This window comes from Mercenaria mercenaria, unplaced genomic scaffold (assembly GCF_021730395.1).
Source record: "Mercenaria mercenaria strain notata unplaced genomic scaffold, MADL_Memer_1 contig_3676, whole genome shotgun sequence".
NCBI classification, from domain to species: domain Eukaryota; kingdom Metazoa; phylum Mollusca; class Bivalvia; order Venerida; family Veneridae; genus Mercenaria; species Mercenaria mercenaria.
The window spans coordinates 1-20,095 of NW_026461838.1; the positions used below are offsets into that span (position 1 = coordinate 1).

General features: G+C 33.1%; 1 long non-coding RNA gene across 1 annotated transcript; it reads right to left on the reverse strand.

Annotated features, from left to right (window-relative positions):
- Positions 1-295: 295 nt before the first annotated feature.
- LOC128553289 (uncharacterized) lies at positions 296-5,032 on the reverse strand. Its single transcript, XR_008369309.1, has 3 exons — positions 4,686-5,032; positions 2,801-2,909; positions 296-1,799 (listed from the first exon to the last, which is right to left on the reverse strand). It is a non-coding gene; the product is annotated as an uncharacterized LOC128553289 (long non-coding RNA).
- Between the last annotated feature and the right edge of the window lie 15,063 nt (positions 5,033-20,095).

Below are 20,095 nucleotides of genomic sequence, written 5' to 3' on the forward strand. Positions count from 1 at the left end.
GATCTTGATTTACGTTTTGACAGGGAAGTCGTGAGACGAAAAATTCACGATCATTTTACAGATTTTAATTTAATCTTTGCAGGTAAATAATATAAACAATGTTTTCCTTAATAAAATGTAAGAAATATGTTGACAATATGTGTGCTTATATAGTCTTACATTATTTCTTATTAAAACGCGTACTCACTAGGAAACAACAGAATTTGCATTACAGCACAAAATAAATAGAGTTTGCTCCCTTTAATTGGTTTCTTCGTAACTAAAAATTATAAAAACAATTTTAAAATTGATCACTTTTATTTGAGTTTGCTCCCTTTAACAAATATAAACATGTATGTTGTAAAAAGACGTATAAAGGTGTTACAGGGTATAGCAATAATGCCTATGCTAATATACTTTTCTTACTATATCTTTAACATTAGCATGAATAAATCAAAACCTCTGAATCATAGACTTGAAATGACGCACATTGTTTAAGATATCATTATAACAACAGTAATTTCAACAATACGTTACACGACTAAGACCCGCAGTGTAAAATATAAAGGTGTTCTTGTATCAAAACTACCCTATCCGTGGCTAATAATTGTTTCCAGTATCTCGTGTATGTATATGTTAATCTTAGTAAACATTTTTATCGTTGCATATATAATTTATTTGCAAAGTAAATGAAAAGCCTGCACATGCATAAAACTAGCAATTTTAATAGGGATGACCTGTCATTTGAGCAAGGTCAACCACGTAATTAGAGAAAAATATCTACATACTATTTATCGACTGATCGGCCGTGTGGTATAGTGTTACGCATACCCGACCATGTAGAATTTCCTAGTTCTTTAGTTCCTGGTCTGAATCTCCTTTAAAAACATCATCTATTAAATTTAGATATTGCGAATGTTTCAATTTACATTTTTCACTTTTATCTGTTATTTTTAGTGTTTTTGATATATACGCTTTGATGTTATCCATACAGACAAAGCAGCTGAACAAAAGATGCTTCAGCTGCATGCTTACTCAAATAATAATAACGTATCTTATACAAAGAGTAAAAGTATGCAATTTAAAAGAAATACAATAGCTTTACAGAGAAATGTATATTAAAAATAAAATACACCTGGACTCCAGATTTAGGCTAAGAATGGTCCTTCTGGAAAGTTTGTCATATAATGAGTATTAGAGCACGATCTTTTGTTTCTAAACTATTTTAAAAATGCTTAAACAACAAAAAATATGTCCGACTGAGAAATTGAAATCTTTGTCGGACGATCCCATTCATACAAATAAATAGTTTTTGATTTAAAAAGGAATTTCAAATATGATCGAAAAAGTATTCTATACGGGTAAACATATGGGCTGAGTCAAGGTCGCATCGCTTTCTGAACCGATGTATCTGAATTCAGCTATATTCCATTAAAATGAGTTACTAATATCACGTACAATTGTGCTAATATCAAGGATCAATGAAACGTCATATCTCCTCTTTAAGTTATTCCAAGTATAAAATGCAATAACTTTCTCTTATATATTTATATATTCCCGTTTTTTTCATTGCTACTTCGATCAAATATAATATAAAGATAAAAAAAATATAAAAAAGATAAGTGTATAAAAACATGAAGGTATATATCATTGTATGCTAATTAAACCACTAGAAGACTGGAAAATTCAGTTTCTAATAAAATGATCACATCTTTGTTGTAGTTATACGTTTCAGAAAGAGTACACTTCCAAAGTTTCCATAGTTCCTTTCACAAATGTCTAAATCTATTCTTTCTTCTGATCCTTGTTCAATATTTGACCTGAAAATAAAGATAAAAGTTTTGCTTGAAAACAAAACACAAACAGTTTTTTTTACATCTTTAAGTAAACATGCAGCTAATAAATGAACTTTCTGTAGTGTTCTATCCTATCCAGTTCTCCACATTTGGTTCATGAATTAAAATTGTCAGTAACTAGATGATGATAAATTAGTACGTGTACAGAAGAAAACAATGCCTGGGACAGATAAATAGACAACGTTAAATCTGTAAAAGAAAAATATAGACAAACTGAACTGGTATATCATTAGCAAAGCAAAAATATCTTCAAATCGTAATATTCATGTAACACGACCGTTTTCAAACTATTCACCTGGAGATGATTTTGTCTGCCATGTTTTTTTACATAAAAGCATAAAGGTTTTATGAATGGTCTGGACTAAGTTTAGTCTGTGTTCAGACCCTGTGTTTTGTTCACATGACATAATTCCTGAGGCTATTCAATTTTTCTGTAGTCATGTCCCTTGTCTACTCGAAATACTAGATAATCAGAGCAAAGACTGATGAAGTCAGAATATATAACAAAATAAGTTTTTCTAGTCGGTAGCCAAACGAGACTAAGTTGTAAAGTAAACAAATAATTTGCAAAGTTTCCGAGAGTGAATAATTGATACTGGTATTCGTATGATCATCTCCTAAATAATGTATTATTTATTTTAAATAAACAGAACAATCTGAAAACATTTATTTGTCACATTTTATGTATGTTTTATTCATATATTAATCATGGCATAAGGTACACAAATCCAATAAAAGATCCTTAATTCAGCAATAGGCAAAATAAATGCCATATGTTGAAAATTCGTACAAAAATATCATATGCATTTTTGATCATAAACAATAGATGTATTACTTTCAACCGGCTGGTTGTTGTCAAAAACAAGTTTGTTCTGCCTTTTTTCTAAAGATGAAATTTAGAATAGTTTTTTAACCCTTTCGAAATTCACCATGACTTTCGATGAAAAATACAGTTGTATACGCACCTGGAATGTTATGCATGTCTATTCGTTCTTCTCTTGGACATGTATATCTAATGCATGTGTAATTGTTCGTCTCTGATATTTGTTTTCTTCGATTAGCGCCTTTTGTCACCTACAATGTATTTTACAATCATTACTTTACAAAATATTTTATCTAATAATAACTATTTGAAACATTATAAATAACATTTAGAATGCACTATATCCTACCGTATGTACTACAATTAATCATTACACACTACTCATCAACAAAGTATAATTTGCTTTAAATAATGCTGTAAAAGTGCGTTATTCCAAGTAGCGAAACACCACCCCAAACAACAACAACAAAATCAGAGCATCTTTTATTTAAGATTTTGTAGAATGTAACATGCAATTGAATAGATTTTAAATTGTTGTTCTTTATTAATTTACAATGAATTTTTCGCAAGACTTCCGGCAATTTAATTTACGATCTTAAATACTTTTTGATATAACGTCGTAAAATCGAAATAATATTTTAAAAATATTAAGTATCATATCGTTAAAACGAAATATCATATGTTTTCCGTGACGATTTAATAAAAGGACAGTGTGTCTGAAATCATTCGTCCTCCACCTCTGATTCAAGTGGGGAAGTTTGCAGTTTTGTTTAAAGGAGTAAAAACAAAATATTACCTGGTTTAAACGAGAAGTATTTTTTAATTTGAAAAACGATTTTTTTTTCAAGGCACGAAAATTATAATTTCTTTTCACGGAATAATATCTATATTTATCTTAGATATTTATTTTTACAATTGGTAAAATCTTTTTATTACTTCGTAGAAGCGAAATCATCACGAGAGACTATTCAGAATTATTTTCGAAGTAACAGTTATTTATACGCAGTAAAAAAAGAATACATTATTTAGAATAGAAATGTAGAGGCTCAATATTTCAGTGCAAGCAGTAAATGAAATGTTCCACATTTTAATTTGAATTTGTGACAGTTCTGTACAATTATTAAAATGAATTGGCCTATTACAGATAAGATATTCAAAATTGATAGCAATAAAAAAAGAATCATTTCAGTATCAAATAATTTGACAATGAGAACTGCAACACACGCACCATTTACCATTACAAAAATTCTACATTATTCGAAAGTAAAAATAAGAAATCTAATGTTAAGAGTTTCAGATACTGTTAAGTGAACTGATTATGATTACAAAGTTCTACTTAAAGAAAAGTCTTAAGGTCTACCATTAAAAATAAAAATATCATCAATGACGCGGTTGAACTTTTCTACATTTTACATGTATAACTAGTAATTAAAAAAAATCTTTTCCAAACGAAGTTTGAAGAAAATCTAGGGAGACGAGATAGTGAAATAATTTCGACATAGCCTTTCTATGCTGAAATAAGTAAAATTTCGGGTTGGCAATTACAGTTTTGTTAGGATTTGTTTCTGAAGGTTAATGCAATTTGAAATTAAATTGTTGATTGAGCTGTAAGATTTCAATAAACTGCAGTTTTATCCTTATGTTTGTTTATTTCTTTTGGGTTTAACGCTTTTGTTCAATAGCATTTCAGTCATGTAACGGCGGGCAGTTAAACTAACCAGTGTTCCTGGATTCTGTACCAGTACAAACCTGTTCTCCGCAAGTAACTGCAAACTTCCCCACTTGAATCAGAGGTGAAGGACTAATGATTTCCGACACAATGTCGGTTATCAGATAGTCACGGAGAACATACGCCCCGCAAGAGGATCGAACTCACGACCGCGAGATCCGTAGACCAACGCTCTATACCTATTGAGCTAATTAAGGTCACCGTCAGATAATCCAAAATTACGGTATTCTCACATAATATTCAAATAAATACAAATATATCGTAAAAGACATGAAATGATACATAAATATTCACTTACAGTCATTATCTTTTCCAGTATCGGTCTTTTGATCTTTTAATCAATCCCATTCAAGTTTAGACATCGCATATAATTGTTTTCCCGTCGATCACAACATCATTGTTTAGTAACTTCTCAACAAAATAAAGAGTATCACGAATATATTATCCGACTATATTATCAAAAACGTTCACTTCACACTGACACAGTGTTCTTAATATTATATATTTCTTACACATTCATAGGATTAGTTAAACAACGAGTGTTAGTGTTCCTAGAGCTACATGTATACCTAATGCAATGCCTAGATAGCGGACCAGAGAGACGGTAAATTACAGGAAATGAAGTCAAATACACAGAAATTTACGCTTTCAGTTTACATCATTACACTGCATATAATTCTATGATGTACCTGCTAAGTGAACGTTCAAGGTATTTCAATTGCAACTAAGACTGAGTCAAAAATGTAGCACGTTTTTAGCAACCATACCCTAAACTTCTTGCACAACGTTTAATGTTGATGTTTGTTTTTTAAATCTTTTTCTTGTTAAATTTCTACTTTTTCGCTTTTACTTGTACTCAACATCTCCTCTCTCAACTCTTATTATCTAAGGCGTGCATAATTATGCAACATTTGTATAATTATCTCCTGTGCAGAAAACATCGGGTCTGAATACAGACTAGACGACCCCATTCTTATTTCTGCTGCTTATAATGAAAGCATATTTCATAAATGTCACTTTAAAGAGAGCACAAAATTGATTAAAAACAGTTTTGAAATAACATAAAGGTTGCAGTTTCATACTTGTATGTGTAGGAAATCAACTAGATTAGTCACAAGACTGATAATAGTGTTGTTTTTTTATTTCAATTTTTATTTCAATGTTATTTCAAAAGCCAGCTTGTTGTAAAGATTTTCTCAGACTGTAAGATTTTCAGATTGAAAATAGGATAAAGACCTGTTCTGTTCGCCGTATTTGAAAAATAGAATAAAATACAACTGAAAAATAATTATATCTATGTATATGCGCCAGTCTAGAAATCTAGAAGCGTCTGCTCGTGGATTTCTAGTAATTAGCAAGTGCATTCAATAATGAACCAAAAGTGTCTATTTTAATTAGAAAATATTATTAGATTTTAATTTTCTATCAGTCGTTAGTTAAAAAAAATCGAGCCGTATTTCCGTTAATTAAACAAATGAGTGTGCAATTTTTAGAATGAAATTGAAAATGTCGTTTTTCTTTCATTTTTCCATCATTTTAAAAATAAAAGCGACAGATACTGTCTAGCGCCGTAGACCTTCATATAATTCATATCGTATTACTGTAAATTAAAATTAAACAAATGAGAGAAAATAAACCGATTTTTATCTCTTTTTAATGTGGCGCCAAAACCAGACGTGCATGGCAATGTTTGCGACGTCGCAGCCAGAATGCTTCACTTAAAACCAAGAAAACAGTTTACTTTCATGCCGGGGGTAACTTCTACTGTAATATGATAACAAAATCATACGCAGGTTGCTTAAAAATACAAAGTGCTATTCCCCCTAATTAGCTCCAAATTGAATCTATCAGAAATAATCCAACCGGATTATGATTAATTGTTAAACAGCAAACATACTTCTATTCTTGTACACAATACATTATATTTTATCTTATAGTGGTATGGCGATTGCGCGATGGCACGATGATGAAACAACGATGATACGATGGTGAAAACGCTATGGCACGATGATGAAATCCTGATGTTGCTATGGTACGATGCCGAAATGCTGATGTAATATCGCGTTTTCATCATCGTACCATCGCGTTTTCACCATCGTGCCATCGCGTTTTCACCATTGTGCCATCGCGTTATCACCATCGTAATATCGCGGTTTCACCATCGTACCATCGCGTTTTCACCATCGTACCATCGCCTTCCGGTTAGAAACGCGTAGTTCTGTACACTTGATTTTTTGTCAGCAATAGATGAATGTATCTCAATGTATTTTGTGAGAGGAAATTTACCATTATTTACCATTTAGATTCTGCTGTTTTGCAAAATGTTTTACAAAATGTTCAGTGCTCAGCTCATTAAAACTTCAAGGCCTCGTCCTTTGTATTTCCTGTATGCATGAAAGTAAATAAAAAGCTGGGTGAAATAGTCACATGATATTATTCAACCTCAGGATGTAGAAGGTACATACATAGTGCAATATTAAAATAAGATTTATAAAGGCTGTATTACTGACACATATACTGCACTACTGCGCATGACCTCCAGAAGACGATGGTAGGATGGTGAAAACGCAATGACACGATGGTAAAAACGCGATGGTACGATGGTGAAAACACGATGGTGATAATGCGATGGTACGATGATGGAAACACGATGGCAAGATGGTGAAATTGCGATGGTGCGATGATTAAAACGCAATGGTACATGTACGATGATGAAAACGTGAGGGTACGATCATGAAAACGTGATATTACATGTACAATGATACGATGGTGAAAACGTGATGGTACGACGATGATAACGCGGTATTACATTGACATTTCACCATGTAGCATAGCATCATGCGATTTCATCATCGTGCCATTGCGTTTTCAAAACATCGTACCATCGTTGATTCATCATCGTGCCGTCGCACCATCACGTTTTCGTCATCGTACCATCGTATATCGCGGTTTAGGATACAATAAAAAAAACGAAACACCGTAATAAGTTTTGACCTTGATATTTATATGAATTGATCAGCTGATCAGCTCATGTCTAGAAAATAAAAGATAAATTCTGTTCTGTTCTAAATATTTTACAACTGCGATAATATTACACATAGTTGTTTGAGTGATGTCTAAATAAAAAAATATTGAGAGAGGGTTAAGTACAATTTATCCCTTAAAAATCGAAACGTTTTAAGAGAGAATATATTTTTTCTATAACAAATAAAACATTTTCAGAGAGATGTGTTCTTTTTTTTTTTTTTTTTTTGAAAAAAAAGGAAAATACAGAGGGGGTATATTTTACAGCAAATAAAACAATTATCAAAGAGGAATGTATTTTTAGATAAAAGTACTTAACGAGGAATATTTTTATACCAATAAACACTTTTCGTAGAAAAGTGTATTGTTTTTATTTTTTAAATAATCAAATAGGAATATAGTCTATTCTGAAACAAGTAGAAAAGGTCAGATAGGGGTGTCGTCTGATTAGGTGCCATCCGTTTTCGCAACTCATTCAATATCTATGAAATTTAGGGAGTGGGATGGGGGCTGGATGTTGGTAATTGGGTAGTACTAGAGGTTTCCGATCGAGATCGATAATTTAATTACTTAGAAACTGTTAAACAGGCTGAATATTTTATATTCTTAGGAGCTTGGGTCAGCATATTTATTCACGTTCAATTCATGTTCCAGTCTTAGTTCTGTAAACGGTATGTCATGATATACAAATAAAAGTATATACATGTATGCATACATGAAACAACTGGGTTGCAAGTCACCTCGTAAAGAAGGTTTCAAATAAACTACCTTGAAGGCTCTGTGTACAAAATTCAAACTGTGATTTACGCTAAATTTGAAATTAGAATTAAGGGCAACTTATTTAAATGGCCCACAGAAATTAACGTATGTCAAAAAGAAGTAGAATACTGGTTGCGGTCATTTAATTTTTAAATATAAATATTCCCGGTTGAAACGACCATATTGGTAATTTACATGGAACGAAAACTAAAAATAAAGGTATAACAAGTCAAAGAGATTCAGATGTTTTTTAAAACTGATTTTTTAAACTTTACACATAAATAAAACGATGTTTAGCAACGAAGATTCTTTTTACCACGTTGGCTTACAGTCTAAACACTGAGAAACACTAAAAACAATAATTTCGTTTTAAGAAGCAAACAGAAAGTTAGTCGAGGACTAACCTATAATGGCGTATTCCCAGTGTGGATGACTAAGTCTGGGTGCTCCAGCATCTAATACCCCTAACTCCCCCCAATACCCCATTACACAATTTGAGCAACTTGAGGTCTCAGTGCTAGATTCTCTCGTGCACACTTAACAATCACTTTGCTTCGAAAAAGAATACCGCAAATGGTACAAGATATGGATGCCGAGAGATTAATTAAACCTCTAGCTTCCTTAGCTCTGTAACTATGTCTGATAAGTAGTTCATACTGGGTTGTTTTTACATTCATTAAAATTATTTTTTTTATTTGCAAACACAAATAATATGACGTTTAGCGACGCAGTAGCCATACTTATCATTTACTTCTCATCATTTACTTAAGAAATGACATATGGAAAACTATTGATAATTCTATAAAAAAAAGGCAAATCTGAATTCGCGCTGATATATTATTTTGTGACATACAGGCACCGAGAAAGATTTCAACTATATTTGATCTACCTTTTTAAAGAAGGCTTAAAACTTATAAGACGTCTTCGCAATACAAAGTTATTCCGCGGGACGTGTAAATTTCCCGTATTTTAGCACTGTCAAAATACAGTTACGAGTTGACGTGACGCAGACCTTCTATATTTTGGCAAAACAAGCGCCATGATATACTGCTTCTATATATCATCAAATCGAAATAATATACAGCAGAACCAGGTTTTAACATATATCAAAAATACGAATCGGTTATACGCACGGGGGAGGAAGTGTCACACGAAGGATGGAGTTCTTCTGATAACCTGTCATGTTTTCTTCTGATAACTGTTACGGAGTTCCATGAGCAACTGCTTCAGCCGGTGTCGGGAATCTTTTGTGACAGTATTTACATCTGACTGTCGCATCCTGAAACAAAGGACAATTATCTAAAGCTTTACCTAGCATATTGGCCTTTTCAACCTACCACATATTAACTTAACGTAAAGGCCATAGTATGAATATGCATAATTAGACAAGCAATTGAATTGCATGCAATGACAACAGCAGTCATACATATTAATCCGATCAACCACTTCAGAAAAATAGATATACCCTAAATTAAAGATAACGGATTTGATTTCAATTCAGTGATCAATCAAAACGGAAACCAATAAATCGTTGTTCACGAACATTAGCACATCCATTGACAGAACGAAAAATACAATTTACTGCATTTATTATCTATTCGTATTTTACTATATATGTCATTATACTGCATATAGTTTTAAACTTTACAAAAGACTCATACCGTACATTATATAACCACAATACTGTGCCTTGGATAAATATATTACGTTAGAACATCGTTAACACCCTTTTTAAATAATAAAATTAGCTAAAAAGTATCTTAACATAGCTCAAGAAACACCCTGGCAGTAATAAAAGTTATCATAAGAACTCTGTGACATCTTCAGAGTTATCACCGGAATTCCGTAACATTTGAAAAATCGGGCATAAAATTGTTAGAAAATGGTATATGTTTGCAACTTTGCACTAAAATTATTCTATTGCATGTGCTGCGGATGAAGAACGTGAATAAGAAGAATAATATGTATGAATGAGCAAACGATTTCGATATTTTACTCAAAATGTCTTCTTTTCAAAGTAGTGGCGCTGATTATTAGACTAAACAGTTTTTTCTGACGCATAGCACAAGACATCAGGCAACCTTGATCATCAAACTTTAGTTTTACACCCCATTCTCTCTATTTAAAGATAAATAATTACCATTTTTTCCTACGATTCCTTGGCACGTCATTCAGAAATCAGACGAATTCTGTAACGTTTTCCAGGAACTCCGTAACAGTTATCAGAAGAAAACATGACAGGTTATCAGAAGAACTCCATCCTTCGTGTGACACTTCCTCCCCCGTGATACGTGCGCCTCGTGATTTTCTGACGCAACGATATTATTTCGATATGTTTCAACACGGTATTTTTAATTAAAAATGTCATATTAACTGTGCATGCGAATCTTTGTATATTATAGTAAGCTAATTTTGCAATCTACAAATAATTTTATATGATATGTATTATATCAGCTGAATAGATTGATATCAAATATACATTTGATAGATTGGAGAGATAAATATTTCTAGTATATTCTTTTCTCTTTTGCTGTTACGCCGCAATGTTTCTGCTACTTTGAGAAAACTAAGAAACGAAGATGTAAGCAACTATACACAGCCGGATCAAATTTTCACGCAGTCCACTAAACATTTTACAACTCTTGTCTTTCTTGTAGACTTTGAAGTATTTGTCCGAATTTCAAAGAATTTACTGGCGTTTCCTGGCGGTAACGACTTTTTAATACAAAGCAAGGTAATGAGTTATCTCACTAGTGACCTGGTCAATCGTAACTGACTTTTAGATGGGTCTGTTGCAGAATACATGAAGAAGAAAACAAAGGTGGTGAAACCGGATCGATTTTTATCAAACATTTTTAAACGTTGTAAATAAAGGTGCAGAAAACAAAATAGCCTGGCTCCCTGACTGCAAGGTTATTTTTTTATAAATACTGGAAACATTTTATAGAAAATTTTAAGCCTGTAAAATAGCACAATTTCACCTGATGGCTAAAACAAACCTATGTTTGGAGCCGGGGGCAATAAAATGTCAATGTAGAAACAACCCTCTGTAGTTACTTCACTCTTAATGAAGAAAACTGATATATGTACATAAGAATAAACATAGTGACGGGAGCTAGTCTAAAAACAAAATATGAAGTTAAATTTTGATGTTCGACATATTTTGATAATTCAAACAAAAGAGTTTTCCGTGGGTCATTACACATAGTAACAACATGAAATTATATTAGTGCCCTGTTTCATTCATACCGCAGATTGCAACCGAATATGTATAAAAACAACATGCATGAAGTATCGGCGTGTCACGTTAACAATATCACAATAGAAACAGCAACCAAATTATTTGTACTACTATGCCTTTATTTTATTCAATTGATATATTTAATAGTATCAATAATGATATAAAACACCTTCAATTTCCAGGTAAAAATAGCATAATTCTTCTGAGTTTTTTTTCTTTTCTCATCGAACGTTTAATGGAGATAATAAAATTTAATAATACAACTGTTAGGGAAAGAATAGATAAAAAAAGTCCAAAAACAAAGCAATGGTTGCATTAAAATTGCACGCAGTTGATAACATTATTTTTTAACAACACTGATCATCGGTGTTATCAATTTTAAGTTAAGTGAGTAAGCATATAAAAACCGAAAATACAGGTAGCTTTTTGCAGTCAACAATTCAGTCTTAAAGGTCCAGTGGTAGAGCGTCCGCTTCGAGTGCGGGAGTCCTGGGTTCGTTCCCCGGCCGCGTCATACCAAAGACGTAAAAATGGTACTAGTAGCTCCCTTGCTTGATGCTCAACATTTAAAAGGGAAACTGGCCTCTTCCCTCATACTCTCGTGGCAATAGATTCCATCAGGAATGAGGTTTCGAAAATGAGTGATATAAGTTGTAGAACTGGGCAGTGTTCGGCGAGGCGACTTGTCATGGCGACGTTAGACGGAGTGCAATAACGTCGTTTGTTGTGTAAGTGCGACAGAACGAAATAACAAAATGTCACAAATCAGACACCATTAAAACAGATACTTTTACCATTATGTATTATTAAAAAGCTACCAGCAGTAATATTACAACTAACATATTTTCATACTTACCATCGAAATTAAAAAATGAAATATTTCACCCGATATTTATTACAAAAGTCATCATCGTTATCATTATCATCATCATCATTATCATCATCACGATTTCCTGTTCATAAAGAAATTGATCAAGATCTGGTCACAGATTGCCTTTTTATCCTTTTTATTGATGTTCATGCTATTTGCGTTATAAAACATGGGTTTGCTATAATATTATTTCTTAATTAAGAACAGTATGTCAATCATATTAAAGACGGACAATTGACCTAAAGTGATCCTGGATTCTTTATCAACTCTAACCTGAAATGCACAAGTAACATGGACCAAAAGTGCAGAACAATTTACCCTTCAGAAATACTGTCTTTAACAAATCGTAAGAACTTTTTCCTTGTTTGAGTATCGAACTCACTACTTTGCACGTTAATAGTATTGTGCTCTGTCTGTAAGCTGACTTTATATATGAGCCGTGCCATGAGAAAACCAACATAGTGGGTTTGCGACTTGCATGGATCCAGACCAGTCTGCGTATCCGCGCAGTCTGGCCAGGATCCATGCTGTTCGCTTTCAAAGCCTATTGGAATTGGAGAAACTGTTAGCGAACAGCATGGATCCTGACAAGACTGCGCGGATGCGCAGGCTGGTCTGGATCCCTGCTGCTCGCAAACCCACTATGTTGGTTTTCTCATGGCACGGCTCAATTATAGTATACCTTTTTCTACAAATTTACAAAATTTGCGCTATTTTAGATATGCCGGCAATATGTTAAAGAACAATGTATTCCTGAAAAGTAACGGTTCGCTCGATTTCAAGTATATTTGCTACGTTTGTCATCTGTGTTAGTCAGAAAGTAAAATAATGCCATGTCTCATTATTAATGAAATAAGATCAAAGAACCGTCCATTTATCTTCGATATTATTGATATTTTCTGGGCATTCGCACATGCTTCTTATCGAACAAGGGTATCATTTGATGAAAACCAGCGGATTATGAGTAAGATACCAACAATATACAGTTCCACAACATGTACAGAAAAAGTAAAAACAAAAATACTATGACACTACACACACTATCTATCAGAAAAAAATATGACACTATCTATAAAATGAGCATTTTATTATTACAAGAACTAAAATATTTGGTACATTTAGATGGCAGTGCGACACCTTTTCTCACTCTTACACACTTCTGACAATGTTTTTTCGAATTCTTTATTTTCCCTACTTAGTATTTAAAAATAAATACATTTTTCTTGTAGGTATACCTGTAGAAGCACGAAAACATTTCTCCATTTACGATAATTTTCCTAAAGTCAACAAATTTAAATAGTTTTAATTAGTCAAGAAGAATGTTCTCGCATGTTGATCATTTCTGACCAGTTCGCGTGTTGTAAAAACAGTGGGGACTTCGGTCCTTGCCGCTTTCATCGGATTTCCTACCCGCAACCTCTACGCCTTACCGAATCTACACAAAGATACGTTTGACAATTTATGCATATTCTGAGTTATAATCATTGTGCTCAGTTTGTGCATTTAATGAAATTGTGATTTTTACAATGAAATGCTCATATGACTTTATAATTTGACATGCGTACCTGCACGTTTGATTTGTGGATTTTGATTTTGCATATAACATAAATTATGCAATCGTGTATCGAAAAAATCTTACATTATACATGTTTCTTGCGTAATATTTTAGAGCGTATATTGCAACAACATGTCTGTTGTATTGATATTAACAAATAAAATTAATATCAATGCATCACTAATACATGTCCCATGTGAATAACAGAAAACAAGTTTAGTACGATACGGATCGGATATAAGAATACTAAGACTCCTATAGCAGTATATAGATATATGAACATTGATAGCGGTTGCAGCGATATTTAAGAATTATAGAAAAAAACTCAAAGGCCTACAGGTGTTCAATTCATTTAGATTTGAAGATTGAATACTGCTTATTATATAATAAGCCGGTGCTAGGGGGCGTGGGCAGTGTTGCATTTTCCATTACTGCTCATGAAAATACTCAATCAAAACAAGACAAATATCAAACAGGGAATGCCACGTACCAAAATCGCAGCCTCCCCAAAACGAAACCTACAGCACGCAGACGTGCACACCACAAACACACACACACACATACACATGCACACACACAAAGCCAACACACGAGGACAAAACGAACAAACAAAGGAACACACACACATACACGCGCACACACACAAAGCCAACACAAGAGGACAAAACGAACAAACAAAGGAACACAGTGGGGCACCGCCTTGGAACGGTCAGTGGCAAAAACACCACTTGGGAGCTTAAACCGGTTTATGGTGCGCACCAAACCTCACTCTTACCCCCACCATGTTCCAAAGACACGGGACAGTGTAAATAAAAGTAATCCCCTCCAGGTGAATCTCTAACACACGTAAAGGAAACAAAAAGGCATGGCATGTAAAACACACAAATGCTCGTGTATAACAATATAAAAAGCAAACCTATAGAACCAAAAACGTATGTACTCAATGCCTTTTCAGAAGACAGAGCAACAAGAGAAACACCCTCAAGGGCCCGACGAAACAGGCCAGAAGACAGATATCAAAACAGTTCAGTCCTGGTAGGATTTAAAAACTGCCTATCATAGAGTCCTCCCCCTCTTCAGTCAGACACAATCAAAGAGGGAAGCGTAGTGTCCAACTGTAAACGGGTTGAACACTAAACATGCGGTATGTCTCAAAACAGTTGGGTCGTAACCTCTTTTAATAAAACGTTTTATAATTTTACCAAATACATTTGGAAAATTACCATGACCCAAGATCTTACGAAGTTTGTAAACCACATCCCCATAAAAAAACGGGTTTAGAAATACCTTCTCGCAGAAGTGTCTTTAAATTACTATTGAATTTTAAAACTAAATCAGAATTACGATAGTAAAATTTAGCAAAATATTTACGCAATTTGTAATAACGGTAGCCTTGCTGAAGAAGTTTACTTGTAATATATAGATTACGTTCATTGAAATGCTTGACATGACTACACGCTCTGGCAAACCGAATTAATTGAGAAATATATACCCCATAAGATGTAGCCTGAGGTACATCCCCATCCAAATGGGGAAAATTTACAATACTAAATTTAAAATCATCCCTCTTGTCATAAATTTTAGTATGTATAATATTGTCATAAATAGAGAGATAAAAACGAAGCATCAGTATCCGAATTGTTAGTTTTAATTAACTGAAGCTCCCTAGGATAAATAGTACCCACCAATTGACCAAAAAACGGATTATCCATATTAAGAATATCATCCAGATAGCGTGATATATTATTAAATGCAGTTATAATATCTGCCTGCGTATCTGGAGAAAGGCTCAACATAAAGTCTCTTTCATAACAATATAAAAACAAATCTGCGACAAGGGGTGCACAATTTGTTCCCATGGGAATACCAACTACTTGTCTAAAAACTGCATTCCCAAACCTGATGTAAATGTTGTTCAATAAAAAGGAAAGGGCTTTATAAACTTCGTCACAACCGAGTCTGCAATTTTCACTGTTTGCCTTGTTCTCGGTGCTTCCGAGGGATCTACTTTCCAGATTTTAATTGTTTCCTTACAAACTTATTAAAAATGTTGTACAACATTTCTCCTAGTATTTCATGCCGTTTTTTTCTGCATAAAGAAATATCATTCTTCTGTTCATACATACTAAAAGATAATTACAGCGCATGTTGCAGCTCCAAGAAATTATACACATGTTTTGATGGAAGAATTTGGTTTTAAAGGCTAGTGATGATTTTTGAAATTTTAGAAAGCAGTCGCTAAATTATATCATAACTTTTGTGTGATATAAAATATGTGAGCGTATCTAATCCTTATGAACTTATAAATGTTTAAAAATTGTAACGTTCTGAGTTTTGACACTTCAGACGGTAATGAAAATAAAAAATAAATCTCCTACACATATACACGTACTCGTACATTTCCTAATGTCTCGTAAATACGAAGACATAAGTTGCATGTTTGAGCTGGCGATAGAGAACGGATTGTATTATTAAATGTTATATGATAATATGATATTGGACACAGGATATAGACTGGCTACATTCACACTTTCAAGAGTAAAACTAAAAAACAAACGTATCAGTGTTTAGGAGCTAGTCTAGTCGTGACGCTAACAGTTTCTTGTGGAAAACACAGAATCAAGGAAAACTGGAAAGGTCAGTCTGGCTATCGACAAGATGATCTTTTTTTTTTCAATCGTTATTCATATTCTGCTCAGTCTTTCTTGGCTCAGATTATCTCATATATATTTTTGTTAACTTTGTATGACACAGATAAAATAATATATAATTATGAGCCAGATTTTACTCAGTCAATAATTATGGTTATTAAGCAGACTCATAAATTTGTTTTCACCAAAGTGTTCAATGTAGTCGAGATAACGAAACAACGATGTTGAAAAGTCGAAATCACGATGATTAAAACACTAAAATACAGTGGTGGAAAATCGAAATCACGAAACTACATGTTTCGTCAATACGATTTTTCAACATCGTAGTAACGTTGTTTCGAGCTCACATTATGCGGCTGTAGCTCTTACGGGACACCGTAAAAAGCAAACGAAAAACAATTCTTTCTTTTTACGTTTTACGGAACATTTAACATTTTAAGCATCTAGCATATACTGTACTCATATTTGTAATGTTTGACATGTTTTTGATGTTAGCAAAAACACTCTCTATGGAATAAATTTTTATTTTGTGTCTTTTCATGAAACAAGACAAAGAAGGAAACTTTGTATTCAAAACTCAATATCATATTTGTCGCTCCAGCATCACATTAAAGCTACCCGCCAGGACAGCTTTGGTGAAATTTGTCAAGATATACATTTCCATAACTTTTGGCATAAACTGTAATATATGACACATGAAAATGATATGGCGAGATAAAAGTTAGATATTGGTAAAAATGAAAGAAGAATGTACATTTTCTGCATTTCAAAAATGTTGCAACAGTTTACTAACGTCTGCACGATATTTTGGGTTATTTATGGGCATTTCCTGCAAAACTTTTATGTCAACAAATTTGTACCAATAATTTTAAACGTTCAGTGCTCTAAATCTTTTATATATATTCTTCGCCTAAAAATTGTACTTAAGTCCCTTCAGCGTTAATTAAATATTGGCTTTTAATTAAAATGATCTCCATAAGTTTTATACAACTTCCAAACGATTGTTATGTGAAAATATGATATCGATACTTGTTAACTGAAAAAAAGAACAATTTATAAACAGTATGACGGATGTGAAATCACGATTCATGAAATCAGTTATAGAAATATCATCGGTATAAAATACGCAATAAATGAGGAAAATGCTGAACATTATACTAAAATAAAATGTCGAAACGGAACACAATAACTTCAACTTGTGCGCATTCCGTCTTAAGGCGCATTGTATCCGTTCCCAGTTGTTAATGTCTGCGCTAACATGCTGGTTTAATGTTTAATATAATAATAATAATAAATCTTTTACAAACTAAAACAGATGATGTTTTAAGAAGCCTTCAGGTTGTCAAGATAAGAATGAAAATTCAATGTTTCTCTGAGAGACAGATTCTTATGTTACTTCTGCAACTTATTTCATTTTTAACTTAAAATGATAACAAACAAATAAGTGTAACATACATTGGCTTCTATTTGTAAAATATGCACGCAAAAGTGTTACTTTCCACTTAGTTTCATCTCTTGTAAACTTTTATCAATGATAGCTCAAGTAATACTAGTAATATGGTTTTTCATTCTGGTCATATATTCTGAAATACTATTTTTGATAATTTATTTCATAGATCACAAAATATTTATAGCAAAACTAAAACACGTATAAAAAAAATCTTAATGCAGTTAATTGCATGTTTTTTTGTGAAATCCTAGTTATTTATATACACATTGGCTTATTTACATAAATTATGCTTCTAATTTCTTGTCTATAACACTAAGCATGTAAATCGACCAATATTTTGAGGGCACACATTAAACAACACGCATCTCTCCCAATGTTCTGACTGAAATAGAAAGAGGCCGGAAAGAATGGGAGATAATCAATTACTTTTTATTTATATTTAAAATAGTAGCGGCACATTTACTTCCCTTTATTATAGAAAATATGTTGCTACAATACATGTACCGAATTATCGTAATCGTTTTATCAACAAAAAAATGATAGAAAAGTATTAATGTAAACAAAGGAAAAGCATGACGCGGATTAAAGGACTTTTTTCTTACTATTTCATAAAAAATATGTATTTTTTGTAGAATATACGAACTACTACTCTCCCAGGCGTCCATGTCTGCCTCCGTACTTCGAATAATGTTTTAGTGCATTTTCACTTAATATCCGTTTTTACTCGATTTGTTTGTCAGTCATCATCAACAACATCTTATGACACATGGAGCATACGTCTCGCACAGATATTTCATGGATTCTCCTCCCTTTTACTTAGAGTTTCAGAATAAGGTTTTGATGTATTGTCTCTGCAAGACGGGTTTTATATGAACTTAAAATACGTGTCATACATCATCATTCACATCATACTAAAACGTGATGAATTTTGTTCCATTTTTACTTTGAATTTCGGGATAAAGGTTTGATGCACGTCAAAAGTAAAAGGATTTGACCTAAACCTAAACTGTTTTGCAAGTTTGTTGTATTGATCACATTTCAATTATTGCTCTATTTCCTCAAATATGTCTCATTTTACAAATATAAATAGATATAGTCGGGCGAACCGTCTTCTTTGACATCTCTTGTTGGTATTTCGAATATTCAAAAGTTTCAATTTACTGTTAATTGAATAATTTAATAAAAGTAAAATACAGCTATTACGGCAATTGCATGATTAATTGATTTTCATTATTAATTCACAATTTATATCGAACCGTATAAATACCTGCATTTACTCTTCTAAGACCGATATCAGTTTTTGACTTTACGACAACACTAAGAAATCGATATTTCAGATTTTACTCGTATTTAGAATAGTATAACGTCACATTTACTTCTTTTATTATAGATGTGTCGGAATTTCATATTTCCGATATCCCGGTCTCAGCATAAAAATCCCAGCCTGGTATTTATTTTCTGATTATCCCGGAACTGTACCGGGAATTCCGCTATGCCAAACGGGAATCCCACTTATATCCCGGTTATTTGCAAAATAATCCCGGTTCATGAATGAATTCCCGGCGGGATTTCGACATCCCGGTGGAATCCCAGTGCATTCCACTGGGATTCCACTGGGATCCCGCATGAATTTTCTATAGGGAATTAAATACTTGTTGTGTAAAATAGATAAATGCTTGAATCGATTATCCTAACTCCATACAGGCGGTCGGATCTAAATTTTTACCCGAAGTATCAAAAGTCAAACAAAACGGAAACGGTCATCGCTTAACTCTTTAGTTACATTTCCCAAAATTTTGTTCTTATGATCTTTTTCGCACTGGTATCAACGTAACTTTGTGGAATTTTCCAATTCATTTTTCACTGCCCCCATAATTTCTTTGGACCATCTGAGCGTCAAATAGGACAGCGGTGATACAGTAAACACCTCTTCTGGATAGATATTTTCCGGAGTCTTTCGGGATTGTTACATTCAGAGATTTTATGGAAGATTTATACAAGGTCTCCTGTATTCCATTTCTCTGAGGTGCATTTCTGTGGTGGTCTAATCTCTTTTTGAATGCTGCAGTTGTCTGCGAGCGAAGTGGTAACCCCTTAAGGTATTCATTCCATGCGCTCAAAATATATTATCCTTAAACTGTTCACACCAATATATTG